Raw genomic sequence first — 19272 nt, 5'->3', positions numbered from 1 at the left:
GCCACAGCCACAAAATCAGACCATGAGGGGCCCCAGCCACAAAATCGGACCCTGAGGGGCCCCACCCACAAAATTGGACCCTGATGGGCCCCACCCACAAATCCAGACCCTGAGGGGCCCCAGCCACAAAATCGGACCCTGGGAGACCCCGGCCACAAAATCGGACCCTGAGGGGCCCCAACCACAAAATAGGAACCTGAGTGACCCCAGTCACAAAATCGGACCCTGAGGGGCCCCACCCACAAAATCAGACCCTGAGGGACCCCAGCCACAAAATCAGACCCTGAGGCGCCCCAGCCACAAAATCGGACCCTAAGGGGCCCCACCCGCAAAATCGGACCCTGAGGGGCTCCACCCGCAAAATCGGACCCTGAGGTGCCCCGGCCCCAAAAATCGGACCATGTGGGGCCCCAACCACAAAATCGGACCCTGAGGGGCCCCAACCACAAAATCGGACCCTGAGAGGCACCGGCTATAAAATTGGACCCTGAGGGGCCCCGGACACAAAATTGGACCCTGAGGGGCCCCGGCCACAAAGTCGGACCCTGAGGGGCCCAACCCAGAAAATCAGAATCAGTGTCCCCGCCCACCAAATTGGACCCTGAAGGGCTCCGTCCACCAAATCGGACCCAAAGTGGCCCCGCCCTTCAAATCAGACCCAGAGTGTCCCCGCCCACCAAATCGGACTCTGAGGGGCCCCGCCCACCAAATCGGACCCCGAGGGTCCCCGCCAACCAAATTGGACCCTGAGGGGCCCCGCCCACCAAATCGGACTCTGATAGATCCCACCCACCAAATCAGACCCTGAGGGGCCCAGCTCACCAAATCGGACCCAGAGTGGCCCCGCCCACCAAATATTGGACCCAGAGTGGCCCCGCCCACCAAATCAGACCCAGAGTGGCCCCGCCCACCTAATTGTACCCTGAGGGGCCCCACCCACAAAATCGGACCCTAAGGGGCCCCACCCACAAAATTGGACCCTGAGGGGCCCCGGCCACAAAATTGGACCCTTAGGGGCCCCACCCACAAAATCGGACCCTAAGGGGATCCGGCCACAACATCGGACCCTGACTGGCCCCACTCACAAAATCGGACTCTGAGGGGCCCTACCCACAAAATCGGACCCTGAGGGGCCCCAACCACAAAATCGGACCCTGACAGGCCCCGGCCACAAAATCGGACCCTGACGGGCCCCGGCCACAAAATCGGACCCTGAGGGTCCCTGGTGACCAAATTGAACTCTGAGGGGCCCCGCCCACCAAATCGGACCCAGAGTGGCCCGCCCACCAAATCAGACCTAGAGTGGCCCCGCTCACCAAATCAGACCCCGAGGGGCCCTACCCACCAAATCGGACCCCGAGGGACCCCGCACACCAAATCGGACCCCGAGGGGCCCCGCCCACCAAATCGGACCACGAGGGATCCCGCCCACCATATCGGACCCCGAGGGTCCCCGCCAATCAAATTGGACCCAGAGGGGCCCCGCCCACCAAATCGGACTCTGATAGATCCCGCCCATCAAATCAGACCCTGAGGGGCCCAGCTCACCAAATCGGACCCAGAGTGGCCTCGCCCACCAAATATCGGACCCAGAGTGGCCCCGCCCACCAAATCAGACCCAGAGTGGCCCCGCCCACCTAATTGTACCCTGAGGGGCCCCACCCACAAAATCGGACCCTAAGGGGCCCCACCCACAAAATTGGACCCTGAGGGGCCCCGGCCACAAAATTGGACCCTGAGGGGCCCCACCCACAAAATCGGACCCTGAGGGGATCCGGCCACAACATCGGACCCTGACTGGCCCCACTCACAAAATCGGACCCTGAAGGGCCCTACCCACAAAATCGGACCCTGAGGGGCCCCAACCACAAAATCGGACCCTGACGGGCCCCGGCCACAAAATCGGACCCTGACGGGCCCCGGCCACAAAATCGGACCCTGACGGGCCCCGGCCACAAAATCGGACCCTGAGGGGCCCCGGCCACAAAATCGGACCCTGAGAGACCCCACCTACAAAATTGAACCCTGAGGGGCCCCAACCACAAAATCGGATCCTGAGGGGCCCCACCCACAAAATCAGACCCTGAGGGGCCCCACCCACAAAATTGGACCCTCAGGGGCCCCGGCCACAAAATCGGACCCTGAGGGACCCCGGCCACAAAATCAGATCCTGAGGGGCCCCAACCACAAAATAGGACCCTGAGAGGCTCCAGCCGCAAAATCGGACCCTGAGGGGCCCCAACCACAAAATCGGACCCTGAGAGGCACCGGCCACAAAATCGGACCCTGAGGGGCCCCGGACACAAAATCGGACCCTGAGGGGCCCCGGCCACAAAATCGGACCCTGAGGGGCCCCGGCCACAAAATCGGACCCTGAGGGGCCCCACCCGCAAAATCGGACCCTAAGGGGCCCCACCCGCAAAATAGGACCCTGAGGGGCTCCACCCGCAAAATCGGACCCTGAGGGGCCCCGGCCCCAAAAATCGGACCATGTGGGGCCCCAACCACAAAATCGGACCCTGAGGGGCCCCAACCACAAAATCGGACCCTGAGAGGCACCGGCTACAAAATTGGACCCTGAGGGGCTCCGGACACAAAATTGGACCCTGAGGGGCCCCGGCCACAAAGTCGGACCCTGAGGGGCCCAACCCAGAAAATCAGAATCAGTGTCCCCGCCCACCAAATTGGACCCTGAAGGGCCCCGTCCACCAAATCGGACCCAAAGTGGCCCCGCCCACCAAATCAGACCCAGAGTGGCCCCGCCCACCAAATCGGACTCTGAGGGGCCCCGCCCACTAAATCAAATTCTGAAAGGCCCCAACCACAAAATCGGACCCTGAGGGGCCCCACCCACAAAATCGGACCCTGAGGGTCCCTGCTGACCAAATCGGACCCAGAGTGGCCCGCCCACCAAATCAGACCCAGAGTGGCCCGCCCACCAAATCAGACCTAGAGTGGCCCCGCTCACCAAATCGGACCCCGAGGGGCCCCACCCACCAAATCGGACCCCGAGGGGCCCCGCCCACCAAATCAGACCCCCGAGGGGCCCCGCCCACCAAATCGGACCCCGAGGGATCCCGCCCACCATATCGGACCCCGAGGGTCCCCGCCAACCAAATTGGACCCTGAGGGGCCCCGCCCACCAAATCGGACTCTGATAGATCCCGCCCACCAAATCAGACCCTGAGGGGCCCAGCTCACCAAATCGGACCCAGAGTGGCCCCGCCCACCAAATATCGGACCCAGAGTGGTCCCGCCCACCAAATCAGACCCAGAGTGGCCCCGCCCACCTAATTGTACCCTGAGGGGCCCCACCCACAAAATTGGACCCTAAGGGGCCCCACCCACAAAATTGGACCCTGAGGGGCCCCACCCACAAAATTGGACCCTGAGGGGCCCCACCCACAAAATCGGACCCTAAGGGGATCCGGCCACAACATCGGACCCTGACTGGCCCCACTCACAAAATCGGACCCTGAGGGGCCCTACCCACAAAATCGGACCCTGAGTGGCCCCAACCACAAAATCGGACCCTGACGGGCCCCGGCCACAAAATCGGACCCTGACGGGCCCCAGCCACAAAATCGGACCCTGAGGGTCCCTGCTGACCAAATTGAACTCTGAGGGGCCCCGCCCACCAAATCGGACCCAGAGTGGCCCGCCCATCAAATCAGACCTAGAGTGGCCCCGCTCACCAAATCAGACCCCGAGGGGCCCCACCCACCAAATCGGACCCCGAGGGGCCCCGCCCACCAAATCGGACCCCGAGGGGCCCCGCCCACCAAATCGGACCACGAGGGATCCCGCCCACCATATTGGACCCCGAGGGTCCCCGCCAACCAAATTGGACCCAGAGGGGCCCCGCCCACCAAATCGGACTCTGATAGATCCCGCCCACCAAATCAGACCCTGAGGGGCCCCGCCCACCAAATCGGACTCTGATAGATCCCGCCCACCAAATCAGACCCTGAGGGGCCCAGCTCACCAAATCGGACCCAGAGTGGCCCCGCCCACCAAATATCGGACCCAGAGTGGCCCCGCCCACCAAATCAGACCCAGAGTGGCCCCACCCACCTAATTGTACCCTGAGGGGCACCACCCACAAAATCGGATTCTAAGGGGCCCCACCCACAAAATTGGACCCTGAGGGGCCCCGGCCACAAAATTGGACCCTGAGGGGCCCCACCCACAAAATCGGACCCTGAGGGGATCCGGCCACAACATCGGACCCTGACTGGCCCCACTCACAAAATCGGACCCTGAAGGGCCCTACCCACAAAATCGTACCCTGAGGGGCCCCAACCACAAAATCGGACCCTGACGGGCCCCGGCCACAAAATCAGACCCTGACGGGCCCCGGCCACAAAATCGGACCCTGAGGTGCCCCGGCCACAAAATCGGACCCTGAGAGACCCCACCTACAAAATTGAACCCTGAGGGGCCCCAACCACAAAATCGGATCCTGAGGGGCCCCACCCACAAAATCAGACACCGAGGGGTCCCGCTCACCAAATCGGACCCTGAGGGGCCCCGCTCACCAAATCAGACCCTGAGGGGCCCCGCTCACCACATCGGACGCTGAGGGGCCCCACCCACCAAATCGGACCCTGAGGGGCCCCGGCCACAAGATTGGAACCTGAGGGGCCCCAACCACCAAATCATCCCCTGAGGGGACCCAGCCACCAAATCGGACCCTGAGGGGCCCCACCCACCAAATCGGACCCTGAGGGGCCCCACCCACAAAATCGGGCCCTGAGGGCCCCACCCACAAAATCGGACCCTGAGGCCAAAGTGGCACCCACAGTTAAAATGGATCCTGAGTTGAAAGTCTTGCAGGTGCAGCAGGCAAGTCTCTCTTAAAGGGGCAGCCTGGGCAGCATTTCAAACCACTATCTGTACTTCCTTCAGGAAATACACATCTAGTTATAGTGGTTTGAAAAAACCACTATATTGTAATCCGAACGCTGCTAACTTATTCTTCTTCTTCTTATTATTATTATTAAGTTGATTTCTGCAATTAATACAGCCCGAACCGCTACACGCACAGACGCCGTTGAGGTGTTGTTTCGAAGCCAGCGTCCACGAGAGGTGTGCTAAGTATTTTTCGTGTCGATCGGATTTGTAGTTTTTGCGCAATTTGCGTTTGAAAATTTTTTTTCCCGTCATTGGAATGCACTGGCTCCAATGCTTTTCAATGGGTAATGGCAAAACGTGCCCTGAGGCGATTGAAATGGCAGTTGAGCTCATTGATATGCGCAGGTAGACCCAGTTACTATGCCAACGCCTACGAACGTCACATGACATCCCAAGGACAGAGATTCTGCCACATAATATCGGCTCTTAAAGTGAAACCCACAGCACAAATGCAAATCTAGCTTCATCACATGACACATGCCCCTGAGATAGAATGTGCGACAAAGTGGATTTAGAAACCCAGTGAGCCACCCTGGCTCTTAAAGGGCCGACGTGCCACAGTGATTCTTAAAGGGCCAGCGCACCGAAATGAGTCTTAAAGGGCCGGTGCGCCAAATCGAAAGCTGAGTGACCCCGGCCTCCAAATCGGAGGCTGAGCCACCCCGGCCTCCAAATCGGAGGCTGAACCACCCCGGCCTCCAAATCGGAGGTTGAGCCACCCTGGCCTCCAAATCGGACCCAGTGTGGCCCCGCTCAAAAAATCAGACCCAGAGTAGCACAGCCCACCAAATCAGACTCCGATTGGCCCCGCTCACCAAATCGGACCCTGAAGGGCCCCGCCCACCAAATCGGAACGTGAGGAGCCCCGCCCACCAAATCGGACCCAGATTGACCCCGCCCACCAAATCGGACCCCGAGGAGCCCCGCCCACCAAATCGGACCCAGATTGACCCCACCCACCAAATCAGACCCTGAAGGGCCCCGCCCACCAAATCGGACCCAGAGGTGCCCCGCCCACCAAATCGGACCCTGAAGGGCCCCGCCCACCAAATCGGACCCTGAGGGGCCCCACCCACAAAATCGGACCCTGAGGGGCCCCACCCACAAAATCAGGCCCTGAGGGGCCCCACCCACAAAATCAGACCCTGAGGCCAAAGTGGCCCCTGAGAGGCACCCACAGTTAAATCGTATCCTGACTTGAAAGTCTTGCAGGGGCAGCAGGCAAGTCTCTCTTAAAGGGGCAGCCCGGGCACCATTTCAAACCACTATCTGTACTTCCTTCAGGAAATACACATCTAGTTATAGTGGTTTGAAAAAACCACTATATTGTAATCCGAACGCTGCTAACTTATTCTTCTTCTTCTTATTATTATTATTATTAAGTTGATTTCCGCAATTAATACAGCCCGAACTGCTACACGCACAGACTCCGTTGAGGTGTCGTTTCGAAGCCAGCGCCCATGAGAGGTGTGCTAAGTATTTTTCGTGTCGATCAGATTTGTAGTTTTTGCGCAATTTGCGTTAGAAAATTTTTTTTCCCGTCATTGGAATGCACTGTCTCCAATGCATTTGAATGGGGAAATGGCAAAACATGCCCTGAGGCGATTGAAATGGCAGTTGATCTCATTGATATGCGCAGGCAGAACCTGTTACTATGCCAACGCCTACGAACGTCACATGACATCTCCAGAACAGAGCTTCTGCCACATAATATCAGCTCTTAAAGCGAAACCCACAGCACAAATGCAAATCTAGCTTCATCACATGACACATGCCCCTGAGAGAGAATGTGCGCCAAAGTGTATTTAGAAGCCCAGTGAGCCAAACTGGCTCTTAAAGGGCCGAAGTGCAAAAGTGACTTTTAAAGGGCCGGCGCACCGAAATGAGTCTTAAAGGGCCAACACGCCAAATCGAAAGCTGAGTGACCACAGGCTCCAAATGGGAGGCTGATCGACCCCCCGGCCTCCAAATCGGAGGCAGAGCCACCCCGGCCTCCAAATTGGAGGTTGAGCCACCCCGGACTCCAGATAGGAGGCTGAGCCACCCCGGCCTCCAAATCGGAGGCTGAGCCACCCCAGCCTCCAAATCGGAGGCTGAGCCACCCCGGCCTCCAAATCGGAGGCTGAGCCACCCCGGCCTTCAAATCGGAGGCTGATCCACCCCGGCCTCCAAATCGGAGGCTGATCGACCCCGGCCTCCAAATCGGAGGCTGAGCCACCCCGGCCTCCAAATCGGAGGCTGATCGACCCCGGCCTCCAAATCGGAGGCTGATCGACCCCGGCCTCCAAATCGGAGGCTGAACGACCCCGGCCTCCAAATCGGAGGCTGATCGACCCCGGCCTCCAAATCGGAGGCTGATCGACCCCGGCCTCCAAATCGGAGGCTGATCCACCCCGGCCTCCAAATCGGAGGCTGATCCACCCCGGCCTCCAAATCGGAGGCTGATCCACCCCGGCCTCCAAATCGGAGGCTGAGCCACCCCGGCCTCCAAATCGGAGGCTGAGCCACCCCGGCCTCCAAATCGGAGGCTCTTTGACCTCGGCCTCCAAATCGGAGGCTCTTTGACCTCGGCATCCAAATCGGAGGCTCTTTGACCTCGGCCTCCAAATCGGAAGCTCATCGACCCCGGCCTCAAAATCTTACCCAGAGTGGCCCCGCCCACCAAATCGGACCCAGAGAGGCCCTGCCCACCAAACCGGACCCTGAGGGGCCCCGCCCACCAAATCGGACCCTGTGGGGCCCCGCCCACCAAATCGGACCCTGTGGGGCCCCGCCCACTAAATCGGACCCAGAGTGGTCCCGCCAACCAAATCGGACCCAGAGTGGCCCCGCCCACCAAATCGGACCCAGAGGGTCTCCGCCCAAAAAATCAGACCCTAAGTGGCCCAACCCACCAAATCTGACCCTGAGGGACCCCAACCACAAAATCGGACCCTGATTTGTCCCAACCACAAAATCTGACCCTGAGGGGCCCCGGCCACAAAATCGGACCCTGAGGGGCCCCGGCCACAAAATCGGACCCTGAGGGGCCCAACCCAAATAATCGGACCCTGAGGGGCCCAACCCACATAATTGGACCCTGAGGGGCCACGGCCAGAAAATCGGACCCTGAGGGGATCCGGCCACAAAATCAGACCCTGAGGGGCCCCGGCCACAAAATCGGACCCTGAGGGGCCCCACTCACAAAATCGGAACCTGAGGGGCCCCACCCACAAAAACCCAAAGTAGCCTCTGAGAGGCACTCACAGTTAAAACGGATCCTGAGTTGAAAGTCTTGCAGGGGCAGCAGGCAAGTCTCTCTTAAAGGGGCAGCCCGGGCACCATTTCAAACCACTATCTGTACTTCCTTCAGGAAATACACATCTAGTATTAATGTTGTAATCCGAACGCTGCTAACTTATTCTTATTTTTCAGTTGATTTCCGCAATTAATGCGGCCCGAACCGCTACACGCACAGACTCCGTTGAGGTATCGTTTCAAAGCCAGCGTCCACGAGAGGTGTGCTAAGTATTTTTCGTGTCGATCGGATTTGTAGTTTTTGCGCAATTTGCGTTTGAAAATTGTTTTTCCTGTCATTGGAATGCACTGTCTCAATGCATTTGAATGGGAAACTTAAAACGTGCCCTGAGGCGATTGAAATGGCAGTAAAGCTCATTGATATGCACAGTAACACCCAGTTACTATGCCAATGCCTACGAACATCACATGACGGCTCCAGGACAGAGCTTCTGCCACATAATATCAGCTCTTAAAGCGAAACCCACAGCACAAATGCAAATCTAGCATGCCCCTGAGAGAGAATGTGTGCCAAAGTGCGCCCCCGCCCACCGAATCGGACCCTGAGCGGCCCCGCCCACCAAATCGGACCCTGAGCGGCCCCACCCACAAAATCGAACCCAGAGTGGCCCAGCCCACCATCTCGGACCCTGAGGGGCCCCAACCACAAAATCGAACCCAGAGTGGCCCAGCCCATCATCTCGGACCCTGAGGGGCCCCACCCTCAAAATCGTTCCCTGAGGGGCCCCGGCCACAAAATCAGACCCTGAGGGGCCCCACCCACAAAATCGGACCATGAGGGGCCCCGCCCACCAAATCAGACCCAGAATGGCCCCTGCCCAGCAAATCGGACGCTGAGGGGCCCCACCCAATAAATCGGACCCTGAGGGGCACCGCTCACCAAATCGGACCCTGAGGGGCCCCGCTCACCAAATTGAACTCTGAGAGGCCCCACTCACCAAATCGGACCCTGAGGAGCCCAGCCCACCAAATCAGATTCTGAGTGGCCCCGCCCACCAAATCGGACCCTGAGAGGCCCCGCCCACCAAATCAGACCGAGGGGCCCCGCCCGCCAAAATGGTCCCTGAGGCGCCCCGCCCACCAAATCGAACCCTGAGGGGCCCCACCCACAAAATCGGACCCTGAGGGGCCCCGCCCACCAAATCAGACCCAGAATGGCCCCCCGTCCACCAAATCGGACCCTGAGGGGCCCCGGACACAAACAAATCGGACCCTTAGGGGCCCCACCCACCAAATCGGACCCTGAGGGGCCCCGCCCACCAAATCGGACCCTGAAGGACCCCGACAACCAAATCGGATTCTGAAGGGACCCAACCGCCAAATCGGATTCTGAAGGGCCCCGCCCACCAAATCGGACCCTGATGGGCCCCGCCCACCAAATCGGACCCTGAGGGGCCCCGCCCACCAAATCGGATCCTGAGGGGCCCTGCCCACAAAATGAGACCCTGAGGGGCCCCAACCACAAATTCGGACCCTGAGGAGCCCCACCCACCAAATCGGACCCTGAGGGGCCCCGCCCACCAAATCGGACCCTGAGGGGCCCCGCCTACCAACAAAATCGGACCCTGAGGGGCCCTGCCTACCAACAAAATCAGACCCTGAGGGGCCCCATCCACCAAATCGGACCCTGAGGGGCCCCACCCACAAAATCGGACCCTGAGCGGCCCCAAGCACAAAATCGGACCCTGAGGAGTTCCGGCCACAAAATCGGACCCTGACGGGCCCCGGCCACCAAATTGGACCCTGAGGGGCCCCACCCTCAAAATCGGACCCTGAGGGGCCCCGGCCACAAAATCGGACCCTGAGGGGCCTCACCCACCAAATCAGACCCTGAGGGGCCCCGGCCACCAAATCGGATCCTGAGGGGCCCCACCCACCAAATCGGACCCTGAGGGGCCCCAGCCACAAAATCGGAACCCTGAAGGGCCCCACCCACAAAATCGGACCCTGAGGTCAAAGAGGCCCCTGAAAGGCACCCACAGTTAAAACGGATCCTGAGTTGAAAGTCTTGGAGGGGCAGCAGGCAAGTCTCTCTTAAAGGAGCAGCCCGGGCACCATTTCAAACCATTTCCTTCAGGAAATACACATCTAGTATTAATGTTTTAATCCAAACGCTGCTAAGTTATTCTTTTTATTCAGTTGATTTCCGCAATTAATGCGGCCCGAACCGCTACACGCACAGACTCCGTTGAGGTGTCGTTTCAAAGCCAGCGTCCACGAGAGGTGTGCTAAGTATTTTTCGTGTCAATCGGATTTGTAGTTTTAGCGCAATTTCCGTTTGAAATTTTCTTTCCCATCATTGGAATGCACTGTCTTAATGCTTTTCAATGGGAAGGTAAAACATGCCATGAGGCGATTCAAATGGCAGTTAAGCTAATTGATAAGCGCAGGTAGACCCAGTTACTATGCCAACGCCTACGAACGTCATATGACGCCCCCAGGACACAGTTTCTGGCACATAATATCAGCTCTTAAAGCGAAACCCACAGCACAAATGCAAATCTAGCTTCATCACATGGCGCATGCCCCTGAGTGAGTATGTGCGCCAAAGTGGATTTAGAAGCCCAGTGAGCCAAACTAGCTCTTAAAGGGCCGACGCACCTAAGTGACTCTTAACGGGCCGGTGTACCAAACTGAGTCTTAAAGGGCCTGCGTGCCAAATCGAAAGCTGAGTGACCCCAGGCTCCAAATCAGAGGCTGATCGATCCTGGCCCACATAAAGGAGGCTGAGCCACCCTGGCCTCCAAATTGGACCCAGAGGGGCTGTGCCCACAAAATCATACCCTAAGGGGCCCCGCCCAGCAAATCGGACCCTGAGGGGCCCCGCCCAGCAAATCGGACCCTGAGGGGCCCCGCCCAGCAAATCGGACCCTGAGGGGCCCCGCCCAGCAAATCAGACCCTGAGGGGCCCCACCCACCAAATCGGACCCTGAGGGGCCCCGCTCACCAAATCGGACCCTAAGGGGCCCTGCTCACCAAATCAAACTCTGAGGGGCCCCGCTCACCAAATCGGACCCTGTGGGGCCCCGCCCACCAAATCGGACCCTGTGGGGCCCCGCATAACAAATCGTACCCTGAGGTCCCACGCTCACCAAATCGGACCCTGAGGGTCCCCGCTCACCAAATCGGACCCAGAGTGGCCCCCGCCCACCAAATCGGACCCTGAGGGGCCCCGCCCAGCAAATCGGACCCTGAGGGGCCCCGCCCAGCAAATCGGACCCTGAGGGGCCCCGCCCAGCAAATCGGACCCTGAGGGGCCCCGCCCAGCAAATCAGACCCTGAGGGGCCCCACCCACCAAATCGGACCCTGAGGGGCCCCGCTCACCAAATCGGACCCTAAGGGGCCCTGCTCACCAAATCAAACTCTGAGGGGCCCCGCCACCAAATCGGACCCTGAGGGGCCCCGCCCACCAAATTGGATTCTGAGGGGCCCCAACCACAAAATCGGACCCTGAGGGGCCCCGGACACAAAATCGGACCCTGAGGGTCCCCACCCACAAAATCAGACCCCGAGGGACCCCAACCACAAAATCGGACCCTGAAGGGTCCCGCCCACCAAATCGGACCCTGAGGGGCCCCGCTCACAAAATCGGACCCTGAGGGGCCCCGCTCACAAAATCGGACCCTGAGGGGCCCCGCTCACAAAATCGGACCCTGAGGGGCTCCGCTCACCAAATTGAACACTGAGGGGCCCCGCTCACCAAATCGGATTCTGAGGGGCCCCGCCCACAAAATCAGACCCTGAGGGGCCCCACCCACCAAATTGGACCCTGAGGGGCCCCGCTCACCAAATCAGACCGAGTGGCCCCGCCCACCAAATCGAACTCTGAGGGGACGCGCTCACCAAATCAGACCCTGAGGGTCCCCGCTCACCAAATCGGACCTTGAGGGGCCCCGCCCACCAAATCGGACCCTGAGGGTCCCCGCCCACCAAATCGGACCCTGAGGGTCCCCGCCCACCAAATCGGACCCTGAGGTTCCTCGCCCAAAAAATAAGACCCTGAGGGGCTCCAGCCACAAAATCGGACCCTGAGGGATCCCGTCCACCAATTCAAGCCCTGAGAAGTCCAGGCCACCGAATCGGACCCTGAAAGGCCCAACCCACCAAATCAGACCCTGAGGGGCCCCAAAGGCCAAAGTGGCCTCTGAGAGGCACCCACAGTTAAAACAGATCCTGAGTTGAAAGTCTTGCAGGGGCAGCAGGCAAGTCTCTCTTAAAGGGGCAGCCCGGGCTCCATTTCAAAGCACTATCTGTACTTCCTTCAGGAAATACACATCTAGTATTAATGTTGTAATCCGAACGCTGCTAACTTATTCTTATTTTTCAGTTGATTTCCGCAATTAATGCGGCCCGAACTGCTACACGCACAGACTCCGTTGAGGTGTCGTTTCAAAGCCAGCGTCCACGAGAGGTGTGCTAAGTATTTTTCGTGTCGATCGGATTTGTGGTTTTTGCGCAATTTGCGTTTGAAAGTTTTTTTTCCCTGTCATTGGAATGCAGTGTCTCAATGCATTTGAATGGGAAACTTAAAACGTGCCCTGAGGCGATTGAAATGGCAGTAAAGCTCATTGATATGCGCAGGCACACCCAGTTACTATGCCAACGCCTACGAACGTCACATGACGCCCCCAGGACAGAGCTTCTGCCACATAATATCAGCTCTTAAAGCGAAACCCACAGCACAAATGCAAATCTAGCTTCATCACATGACGCATGCCCCTGAGAGAGAATGTGCGCCAAAGTGCGCCCCCGCCCACCAAATCGGACCCTGAGCGGCCCCGCCAACCAAATCGGACCCTGAGCGGCCCCGCCCACCAAATCGGATTCTGAAAAGCCCCAACCACAAAATCGGACCCTGAGGGGCCCCACCCACAAAATCGGACCCTGAGGGGCCCAACCACAAAATCGAACTCAGAGTGGCCCAGCCCACCAAATCGGACCCTGAGGGGCCCCACCCACAAAATCGAACCCTGAGGGGCCCCACCCACAAAATCGGACCAAGAGGGGCACCGGCCACAAAATCGTTCCCTGAGGGGCCCCGGCCACAAAATCAGACCCTGAGGGTCCCCGCCCACAAAATCGGACCCTGAGGGGCCCCACCCACCATATCGGACCCTGAGGGGCCCCGCCCACCAAATCAGACCCAGATTTGCCCCGCCCACCAAATCGGACCCTGATGGGCCCTGCTCACCAAATCAGACCCTGAGAGGCCCAACCCACCAATTCGTACCCTGAGGGACCCCGCCCACCTATTGGACTCTGAGAGATCCCGCCCACCAAATCAGACCCTGAGGGGCCCCGCTCACCAAATCGGACCCTGAGGGGCCCCGCTCACCAAATCGGACCCTGAGGGGCCCCGCTCACCAAATCGGACCCTGAGCGGCCCCGCCCACCAAATCGGATTCTGAAAGGCCCCAACCACAAAATCGGACCCTGAGGGGCCCCAGACACAAAATCGGACCCTGAGGGGCCCCGCCCACCAAATCGGACCCTGAGGGGCGCCACCTACCAAATCAGACCCTGAGGGGCCCCGCCAACCAAATCGGACCCTGAGGGGCCCCGCTCACCAAATCGGACCCTGAGGGGCCCCGCCCACCAAATCGGATTCTGAAAGGCCCCAACCACAAAATCGGACCCTGAGGGTCCCCGCCCACCAAATGGGACCCTGAGGGGCCCTGCCCACCAAATGGGACCCTGAGGGGCCCGCCCACCAAATCAAACCCTGAGGGATCCGCTCACCAAATCGGACCCCGAGGGGTCCCGCCCACCAAATCAGACCCTGAGGGGCCCCGCCCACCAAATTGGACCATGAGGGGCCCCACCAACCAAATCGGGCCCTGAGGGGCCCCGCCACAAAATTGGACCCAGAGTGACGCTGCCCAACAAATTGGATTCTGAGGGACCCCACCCAACAAATTGGACCCTGAAGGGCCCCGCCCACCAAATTAGACCCAGAGTGGCCCCGCCCACCAAATCGGACCCTTATGGGGCCTCGCCCACCAAATCGGACCCTGAGGGGCCCCACCCACCAATTTGGATTCTGAGTGGCCCTGCCCACCAAATCGGACCCTTAGGGGCCTCGCCCACCAAATCGGACCCTGAGTTGCCCCGCCCACCAAATCGGACCCTGAGGGGCTGATCGGATTCTGAAGGGCCCCAACCACAAAGTCGGACCCTGAGGAGCCCCGCCCACCAAATCGGACCCTTATGGGGCCTCGCCCACCAAATCGGACCCTGAGGGGCCCCACCCACCAATTTGGATTCTGAGTGGCCCTGCCCACCAAATTGTACCCAGAGTGGCCCCGCCCACCAAATTGGACCCAGAGTGGCCCCGCCCACCAAATTGGACCCTGAGGGGCCCCGGCCACAAAATTGGACCCTGAGGGGCCCCGGCCACAAAATCGGACCCTGAGGGACCCCGCCCACCAATTCGGACCCTGAGGGGCCCCACCCACCAATTCGGATTCTGAGTGGCCCCGCCCACCAAATCGGACCCTTAGGGGCCCCGCCCACCAAATCGGACCCTGAGTTGCCCCGCCCACCAAAACGGACCCTGAGGGGCCCCACCCACCAAATCGGATTCTGAAGGGCCCCAACCACAAAGTCGGACCCTGAGGAGCCCCACCCACCAAATCAAACCCTGAGGGGCCCCGCCCACCAAATCGGACCCTGAGGGGCCCCCCACCAAATTGGTCCCAGAGTGGTCCCGCCCATCAAATTGGACCCAGAGTGGCCCCGCCCACCAAATCGGACCCTGAGGGGCCCCAGCCACAAAATTGGACCCTGAGGGGCCCCACCCACCAAATCGGACTCCTGAGGGGCCCCACCCACCAAATCGGACCCTGAGGGGCCCCGGCCACAAAATCGGACCTTGAGGGGCCCCACTCACAAAATCGAACCCTGAGGGGTTCCGGCCACAAAATCGGACCCTGAGGGGCCCCACCCACAAAATCGGACCCTGAGGCCAAAGTGGCCCCTGAGAGGCACCTACAGTTAAAACGGATCCTGAGTTGAAAGTCTTGCAGGGGAAGCAGGCAAGTCTCTCTTAAAGGGGCAGCCCGGGCACCATTTCAAACCACTATCTGTACTTCCTTCAGGAAATACACATCTAGTATTAATGTTGTAATCCGAACGCTGCTAACTTATTCTTATTTTTCAGTTGATTTCCGCAATTAATGTGGCCCGATCCGCTACACGCACAGACTCCGTTGAGGTGTCGTTTCAAAGCCAGTGTCCACGAGAGGTGTGCTAAGTATTTTTCGTGTCGATCGGATTTGTGGTTTTTGCGCAATTTGCGTTTTAAAGTTTTTTCCCTGTCATTGGAATGCAGTGTCTCAATGCATTTGAATGGGAAACTTAAAACGTGCCCTGAGGCGATTGAAATGGCAGTAAAGCTCATTGATATGCGCAGGCACACCCAGTTACTATGCCAACGCCTACGAACGTCACATGACGCCCCCAGGACAGAGCTTCTGCCACATAATATCAGCTCTTAAAGCGAAACCCACAGCACAAATGCAAATCTAGCTTCATCACATGACGCATGCCCCTGAGAGAGAATGTGCGCCAAAGTGCGCCCCCGCCCACCAAATCGGACCCTGAGCGGCCCCGCCAACCAAATCGGACCCTGAGCGGCCCCGCCCACCAAATCGGATTCTGAAAAGCCCCAACCACAAAATCGGACCCTGAGGGGCCCCACCCACAAAATCGGACCCTGAGGGGCCCAACCACAAAATCGAACTCAGAGTGGCCCAGCCCACCAAATCGGACCCTGAGGGGCCCCACCCACAAAATCGAACCCTGAGGGGCCCAACCCACAAAATCGGACCAAGAGGGGCCCCGGCCACAAAATCGTTCCCTGAGGGGCCCCGGCCACAAAATCAGACCCTGAGGGTCCCCGCCCACAAAATCGGACCCTGAGGGGCCCCGCCCACCAAATCAGACCCAGAATGGCCCCCGCCCAGCAAATCGGACACTGAGGGGCCCCACCCACCAAATCAGACCCTGAGGGACCCCGCCCACCAAATCAGATTCTGAAGGGCCCCAACCACAAAATCGGACCCCGAGGGGTCCCGGACACAAAATCGGACCATGAGGGGCCCCACCCAGAAAATCAGACCCTGAGGGGCCCCAACCACAAATTCGGACCCTGAGGAGCCCCACCCACCAAATCGGACCCTAAGGGGCCCAGCCCACCAAATCGGACCCTGAGGGGCCCCGCCCACCAAATCAGACCCAGGGGGCCCCACCCACAAAATCGGACCCTGAGTGGCCCCGGCCACCAAATCGGACCCTGAGGGGCCCCGACCACAAAATTGGACCCTGAGGAGCACCGGCCACAAAATCGGACCCTTAGGGGCCCAACCCACCAAATCGAATCCTGAGGGCTCCCACCCACAAAATCGGACCCTGAGCGGCCCCGCCCACCAAATCGGACCCTGAGGGGCCCCGCTCACCAAATGGAACCCTGAGGGGCCCCGCCCACCATTTCGGACCCTGAGGGGCTCCGCCCACCAAATCGGACCCTGAGGGGCCCTGCTCACCAAATTGAACTCTGAGGGGCCCTGCTCACCAAATTGAACTCTGAGGGGCCACGCTCACCAAATCGGACCCTGAGGGGCCCCGCCCACTAAATCGGATTCTGAAAGGCCCCAACCACAAAATCGGACCCTGAGGGGCCCCGCTGACCAAATTGAACTCTGAGGGGCCCCGCCCACCAAATCGGACCCAGAGTGGCCCGCCTACTAAATCAGACCTAGAGTGGCCCCGCTCACCAAATCGGACCCCGAGGGGCCCCACCCACCAAATTGGACCCCGAGGGGCCCCGCCCACCAAATCGGCCCCCGAGGGATCCCGCCCACCAAATCGGACCCCGAGGGTCCCCGCCCACCAAATTGGACCCTGAGGGGCCCCGCCCACCAAATCGGACTCTGATAGATCCTGCCCACCAAATCAGACCCTGAGTGGGCCCGCTCACCAAATCGGACCCTGAGGGGCCCCGCTCACCAAATCGGACCCTGAGGGACCCCACCCACCAAATCGGACCCTGAGGGGCCCCACCCACAAAATCGGACCCTGAGGGGCCCCGGCCACAAGATTGGACCCAGAGGGGCCCCAACCACCAAATCAGACCCTGAGGGGCCCCGGCCACAAAATCGGACCCTTAGGGGCCCCACCCACCAAATCAGCCCCTGAGGGGACCCGGCCACCAAATCAGACCCTGAGGGGCCCCACCCACCAAATCGGATCCTGAGGTGCCCCACCCACAAAATCGGGCCCTGAGGGCCCCACCCACAAAATCGGACCCTGAGGCCAAAGTGGCCCCTGAGAGGCACCCACAGTTAAAACGGATCCTGAGTTGAAAGTCTTGCAGGTGCAGCAGGCAAGTCTCTCTTAAAGGGGCAGCCTGGGCAGCATTTCAAACCACTATCTGTACTTCCTTCAGGAAATACACATCTAGTATTAATGTTGTAATCCGAACGCTGCTAACTTTTTCTTTTTATTCAGTTGATTTCCGCAATTAATGCGGCCCGAACTGCTACACGCACAGACTCCGTTGAGGTGTTGTTTCGAAGCCAGCGTCCACGAGAGGTGTGCTAAGTATTTTTCGTGTCGATCGGATTTGTAGTTTTTGCGCAATTTGCGTTTGAAATTTTTTTTCCCGTCATTGGAATGCATGTCTCAATGCTTTTCAATGGGCAACTTAAAACGTGCCCTGAGGCAATTCAAATGGCAGTAAAGCTCATTGATATGCACAGGCACACCCATTTACTATGCCAACGCCTACGAACGTCACATGACGCCCCAGGACAGAGCTTCTGACACATAATATCAGCTCTTAAAGCGAAACCCACAGCACAAATGCAAATCTAGCCTCATCACATGAATCATGCCCCTGAGAGAGAATGTGCGCCAAAGTGGATTTAGAAGCCCAGTGAGCCACCCTGTCTATAAAACGGCCGACACGCCAAAGTGATTCTTAAAGGGCCAGCGCGCCAAATCGAAAACTGAGTGACCCCAGGCTCCAAATCGGAGGCTTAGCCACCCCGGCCTCCAAATTGGAGGCTGATCGACCCTGGCCTCCAAATCGGACCCAGCGTGGCCCCGTTCAAGAAATCGGACCCAGAGGTGCTCCGCTCACCAAACCAGACCCAGAGTGGCCCCGCCCAGCAAATCGGACCCAGAATAGCCCAGCCCACCAAATCAGACCCTGAGGGGCCCCACCCACCAAATCGGCCCCCGAGTGGCCACGTCCACCAAATTGGCCCCCGAGTGGCCACGCCCTCCAAATCGGCCCCCGAGTGGCCACGCCCACCAAATCGGCCCCCGAGTGGCCCCCCACCATATCGGGCCCCGAGTGACCCCACCCACCAAATCGGCCCCCGAGTGGCCCCGCCCACCAAATCGACCCCAGAGTGGCCCCGCCCACCAAATCGGCCCCCCGAGTGGCCTCACCCACCAAATCGGCCCCCGAGTGGCACCGCCCACCAAATCGACCCCCTAGTGGCCTCGCCCACCAAATCGGCCCCCGAGTGGCACCGCCCACCAAATTGGATCCAGAGTGGTCCCGCCCACCAAAACGGACCCAGAGTGGTCCCGCCAACCAAATTGGACCCAGAGGGGCTCCGCCCACAAAATCAGACCCTAAGGGGCCCCACCCACAAAATCGGACCCTGTGGGGCCCCGGCCACAAAATCAGACCCTGAGGGCCCCCAACAAAATCAGACCCTGAGGGGCCCCGGCCACAAAATTGGACCCTGGGGGGTCCCAACCACAAAATCGGACCCTGAGGGGCCCAACCCACAAAATCGGACCTTGAGGGGCCCCGGCCAGAAAATCGGACCCTGAAGGGCCCCGACCACCAAATCAGACCCAGAGTGGCCCCACCCACAAAATCGGAACCTGAGGGGCCCCAACCACAAAATCGGACCCTGAGGAGCCCCGGCCACAAAATCGGGCCCTGAAGGGTCCCACCCACAAAATTGGACCCTGAGGGGCCCCCGGCCACAAAATCAGATCCTGAGGGGCCCCACCCACAAAATCAGGCCCTGAGGGGATCC

The sequence above is a fragment of the Dendrobates tinctorius genome, unplaced genomic scaffold (genome assembly GCF_039654945.1).
Source record: "Dendrobates tinctorius isolate UK_male_01 unplaced genomic scaffold, ASM3965494v1 ptg000114l, whole genome shotgun sequence".
In the NCBI taxonomy this organism is placed as follows: domain Eukaryota; kingdom Metazoa; phylum Chordata; class Amphibia; order Anura; family Dendrobatidae; genus Dendrobates; species Dendrobates tinctorius.
Note: the sequence above shows the minus strand (reverse complement) of the source record.